The 5,884-nt window shown below is 44.7% G+C and overlaps 1 pseudogene across 1 annotated transcript; it reads left to right on the top strand.

Moving 5' to 3' along the window:
• The first annotated feature begins 2,976 nt into the window (after positions 1-2,976).
• Positions 2,977-4,606, top strand: LOC145540414 (peroxiredoxin-2 pseudogene; annotated as a pseudogene). Its single transcript, XR_014078346.1, has one exon. The product of XR_014078346.1 is annotated as a peroxiredoxin-2 pseudogene (transcript).
• The last annotated feature ends 1,278 nt before the right edge of the window (positions 4,607-5,884 follow it).

The raw sequence follows: 5,884 nt of genomic DNA on the forward strand, positions 1-5,884 counted from the left end.
ATGCAGGAGACATGGGTTCAATCCCTGGGTCGGGAAGATCCCCTGGAGGGGGGCATGGCAATCCACTCCAATATTTTTGCCTGGAGAATCCCACAGACAGAGGAGCCTGGTGGGCTACAGTCCATGGGGTCTCAAAGAATCAGACATGACTGAAGGGACTGAGCATTAGCTGCCCATAGGGTAGATTTTCATGGTAAATTAGAGGAACGCAAAGCCCACTGCACCTCTTCACTTTCGCCCTGTGTATTTGATTCTTAGGTTCGGGAGTGGTGGTCCAGTCTCAGTGCCAGGGTCACTTTTGAATCTTCACAAGGTCACACTATTGTATCACTTTCCCTTTTCACTCTCTGGACTTCCCTGGTGACTGAGATGATAAAGAATCCACCTGCAATGCAGGAGACCTGGGTTTGGAAGATCCTCTGGAGAAGGGAATGGCTACCCACTCCAGTATTCTTGCCAGGAAAATCCCATGGACAGAGAAGCCTGAAGGGCTACTGTCCATGGGATTGCAAATAGTTAGACAGGACTGAGCCTCACTTTCATCCTCTAATTTCTCCAGAGGAATAATTCCCTTCCTCTCACACTCATTGAGAATGAGGTTCTAGATCTTGTTATTCATTCCCTAACCTTATGAAGAAAAATTAAAGTTCATTAGGTAAACTTTCCTTGCAGTCCAGGGATTAAGCTCCCAATGCAGGGGGCCAGGTTCGATCCCTGGTCAGGGAACTAGATCCCACTTGCTGCAACTAAGAGTTTGCATGCTGCAAAAAAAAAAGAAAAGATACTGTATGCCACAACTAAGACCCGATGCTGTCAAATAAAATTTTGTAAAAAGTTACTTAGGAAGAGGAGGTATCCTTTACTGTGGATATCTTATGGCTTTCACCCTTTACCAAGGGAATCTTGTGAGAAGGCATGCCTTCAAACTATCGGCAGTTTACCGGATATCCTTAGCTTTCACTTTTGTTTTGCAAAGAGCCTGAAAGTCAGAAATCAGTGAATAAGACCTTCTCCATTTCCTTGTCTCTCCTGTGCAAACCTTGTGCATTCACACAGCCTTTCAGAACCCCTGGAATATGTTAGAGATTTCCAGAGTGCTCCATGATTACCCAGTTCTCCAAGGTATACTCAGATTCCCAGCCTGCCTCTTGTTAACCTCCACTGAAAGCAGAGTCTCAGGCAGCTGCTATGTTACCAGTGGATGGCTATTGTTTTGATAATGCCCTGGGAGCAGGGTTATTTTTTTCTGTTGTGCTGAACTGACTAAAATCAAACAGCCACAACTATCTAAGAATAGAGATTTTCCAGGGAGCTCCAAGTTCAGACAAAATATTGACTGTGCTCTGGGGGTGTTGCTTTTCAGTGAGCTCCACAAGAGGTCAGTCCTCTCCATTGGCTGTGAGACTGCTGGCTTTTTGTGGCTACCACCCACCTGAGCTGGGGAGGGAGGGGGATGGGAAGAGTATCCCATTCACAAGTTAAAATACCACTGATCCCATTTTCTAAGCACAGTCCAGTTGTTTCTCTCAGATAGATGATTTTCAGTTTGTTCTGTGGCTTTGGTTAGTTTCCCAAGTTCTAAAAAGGTTGATGTTAGTTGTTTTGCTGATATTTTCAGTTTTTTTGTGGAAGAGTTTGTTCACTGAGGTCCTCACTCTGTCATTCTGGAAGCTGATCTCCAGGCAAGCTCATTCCTAAACATGGTTCGTTCTCACATATCCTCCATCTCTCAGCAGAGTCTTTACTTAAAGTTTGTCCTGCTTCCATCAAACTCGGAGTCAGTTGTGATTTAAACTTATTCTGATGTGGACTATCCCAGTTATCCTTAAGGTGTACAGTTCTCTTAAATGGAACTTCCAGAAGTCATTGGAACATATTCATCAGATCATCCCACTTCCCTGGCAGTCCAGTGGTTAAGAATCTACCTGTACAAGAAAAGGAAAAAAGAATCCGCGTGCCAATGCAGGAGACACAGGTTTGATCCCTGGTCTGGGAAGATCCCATATGTGAGAAGCAACGAAGCCAGTGCGCTGTAGCTACTGAAGTCCAAGTGCCCTAGAGCCCGTGCCCCGCAACAAGAGAGGAGCTACCAGAACGAGAAGCCCGTGCACCTCAACAAAGAGTAGCCCCTGCCACTAGAGAAAGCCCACATGAGGCAACAAAGAGGCAGTGAAGCGCCGTCCTCCCCCCAAAATAAAAATAAACCATCCTACTAGCCTGCTGTGCAGTAGAAGACTGCTTACTGACAACAGCACTCTGGGCAGAAGGTGATAACTTGAGCACTCTTAAGTTCTCTGTACAAGTGCCCTGGCTGGAACAAATCTCGGGAGATTCTTCTAGTTCTCGTTTTTATCTGGCTTGTCATCCAGGGTGTGTTCTTGACCCATCATTGCTAACTATGGGGAAGGAAATGCATGGTGGGCTATTTGGGAGGAGGCGCTAATCTCTCCTACTTAGCTCTGGACCTTTCGCCAGGCATTAGCGGAGCCAATCAATAATATCTTATCTCCAGACTTCTCAGTCCTTCCCCTAAGAACCAGTTCAGATTGTTTCCATGCCATTCATGACTTTACTACTGGGACATGAACTGTGCCTTTTTGGGATCCTAGTTGATAATTTGACAAAAGTTTTCTGTCATTAGTGAGTTTTTGTTAACCTCCAATGATTGAGAGTAAGTGAAAGAAATATACACCAACTCCTCTATCTCCATGTAATTGATTTAAATAGAGAAACATTAACATCAATGATGAAAATACACATCATTGATGAAACAAGGGAAGGGAGACATGTATATATACCACAATCATTTCTGTTGGATAACTGTCACCTGGGACTCAATTTAAGACTAAAACATACACCTTTCAAATCCAAGAGATTAGTGCAGTATCATGAAGACTGAATAGAGGAAATCCTAGCAGATCCTCACAAATACCTACAAAACAGAGAAATGCAGTCTCCTAGAAAAGTTGGTTTTTTTTTTTTTTTTTGAGAGATGGGGTCATCATTTCTACTTGGAATTTCTTTTAACGCTATAGATTAATAGCACCTGCATGTAGTTGAGGAAAGAAAAGGAAGTCATGAAAACAGAAAAACCAGTGGAAAGGTCTTTCCCTGACTGTACATGCCATTAAAGCAAGAAGCTCATCTCAGGGGTGAGAGAAGTTCCCTTATATTTAGGGGCAACTGACTCCATGAGGAAATTCGACTTACAAAACAGCCAGTAAGGAAGCCATATACATGAACCTGAAGCAGAAGCCAAGCCAAACGAAAAAATGGATACCAAAAACTATTACCTGGAACAACAATTTGAACAAACAATAGATAAAAGTCTACCCGGCCGAACTTCCAGACAAGATAACCCATGACTTTCACTTCCTCTCAATTCTGTGCAGGAAACTGACATTCTGAACTTACTATTTAAACCCACATAATGAAGGACTCCAAGAGCAGCCAGGTAAATAGTGAGAGACCCAAGGAAAATAAATGCCGAATATTTATAGTCAATTATCAAATCTTTCTAAATCAGAGGTTGGCAAAGTTTTTCTTATAGGGCCAGATGGATAAACACTTTAGGCTCTGTGGGCCAAGAGACACAGTGAAAGCTCTTATTATTTAAAAATGTAATCATTAAAAAAGGTAAAAACTATTTTTAACCTGTGGGCTGTTAAAAACAAAATGAGCCACTGGCCAGATATGGCCCATGGGCTGTAGTTTGCTGGTCTAGATTTGTTGATATCGTTTAGTTGCTAAGTTGCGACCGATTCTTTTGTGATCCCCTGGACTGCCGCCCGCCAGGCTCCCCTGTCCATGGGATTTCCCAGGCAAGAATACTGGAGTGGGGGCCCTGCCAAAGGGAGTCCGCCCACCTCAGAGTCCGTGCACCCACGCTTGTCCATGCAGCTTTCAGTCATGGCCTCCGGCAACATGCATATCAGAAAGCCCACCCTGGAATTCCAGGCCCCCCCCAGCGGTGGATGGCGCCTTCAAGAAGGTGAAGCTTTTCGAGTACAAAGGAAAATACAGAGCCTTCTCTTTCCCCCAACTGCAATTTACCTTTGTGTGCCCCACAGAGACCATCGCCTTCAGCAACGTGCTACGGAGTTGCACAAGCTGAACTGCGAGGTGCTGAGCATCTCAGTGGACTCTCAGCTCACTCATCCGGCTTGGATCAAGACCCCCCACCCCAGAAGGAGGGAGGCTTGGGCCCCTGAACATCCGTCTGCTGGCCCATGTAACCGGAAACTTGTCCCATGATTATGGTCCCAAGGAAGATGAAAGCATTGCCTACAGGGGCCTCTTTATCATCGATGGCAAGGGTGATCTCCAGATCACCCTCAGTGATTTGCCTGTGGGGTGCTCAGTGAATGAGGCTCTGCGGCTGGTCTAAGCCTTACAGTTCACAGAGGAGCACGAGGAAGTCTGTTCTGTTGGCTGGATGCCAGGCAGTCACACAGTCAAGCCCAGTGTGAACCACAACAAGGGAATCTTTCTCCAAACACAGCTAGGCTGGCAGATGGGTGGCAAGCTTGGGCTCTTGGCCACCATCTGTGCCCCTACCTGTGTGTGCCCCTTACTGAACCAGGAAAGGCCAGACCTGCCTCTTTAGACTCAGCAGTCCAAGATGGAAGAGGGGCTAAGCCAAGGCCTTCTTAAGCTCCTAGCTGAGAGCTAGGTGAATAGTGACCCCCTCTTTGGAGCCCTTATAACTGGGAACAGGCCTAGAGGTGATTAATAAAGTATTAGTGCGTGCATGCATGCTAAGTTGCTTCAGTTGTGTCTGACCCTTTGCAACCCCATGGACTGTAGCCCATCAGGCTCCTTTGTCCACGGGATTCTCCAGGCAAGAGTACTGGACTGGACCATTTCCTTCTCCAGGGGATTTTCTAATCCATGTCTCCTGCACTGGCAGGTGAATTCTTTACCACTGAACCACTAGGGAAGCCTGATCTAGACTTATCCTCACTCAAATATGAATAATGAGGAAAATCACTGGATCTGTGACTGTTAAGAAACACAGCAGAAAAAGATAAACACAGCATACATAAGAGAGAGATATATTAGCTAAGATACTTTTGCTCATGTCAGAAATCCAATTTAAACAATCTTCCGGGAAAAAGGATTATTAGCTCAAATAACTGAGCAGCACTGGTGGATCAAAAGGGGGAACAAAGTGATCTTTTTCTTCCATCTCTTTTGTCAAGTCTTCTCTATGATTCAGTCACTTTCAATTTGCAGATGTAAAAGAAATATATCATAATGGAAATCTGGATTAAGCAAAAGATTTGGGAAAAATAAAAATAAATAAAACTGACCAATAAATATCTGTATAGATGCATAATATGAAAGTGACTTAAAAACTGGTGAAGAGAGAAATCCTAGTGGTCCAATGGGTAGGACTCCGAGCTTCCACAGCAGGGGGCTTAGTTCCTGGTGGGAGAACTAAGATCCTGCCTGCCCTGTGGCACCTCTAAATAAAAGAAAAGAAACAATAAGTGCCAGCATTGAATAGTTAAGGTTGGGGCTGGAATGTTCTGTACTTGTCAGCCAGGCCCCGCTAGCTGCCTGTGTCAAAAAAGCAAAAAAGAAGTTTAAAAACTAGTTTAAAAAGAAAAAAAAACAAATGAGTAAGCTCTGGGTTTGAGAGGGCTTGAGGTGCGTGGGGGAAGCTTGGAAAGGGAGAGAGAATGGAAGAGGAGGAGAATCTACTAAGGACAAGGAAAGAGGTTCTTGAGTATTGTTCTGGGTGTACAGATCCACAAACTTGAGGCAGTACTTATCCTTGTAGCATTCCTCATCATTCTTGGTATAGGGGCCGAGAAGACAGCACTGGATTTGTTCTCAAGATGGTGTTTGATGCCCAGGTTGATAGTAAAACAGAGCAGGA

This window comes from Giraffa tippelskirchi, chromosome 3 (genome assembly GCF_054371585.1).
Source record: "Giraffa tippelskirchi isolate mGirTip1 chromosome 3, T2T-mGirTip1v1.2.pri, whole genome shotgun sequence".
In the NCBI taxonomy this organism is placed as follows: Eukaryota; Metazoa; Chordata; class Mammalia; order Artiodactyla; family Giraffidae; genus Giraffa; species Giraffa tippelskirchi.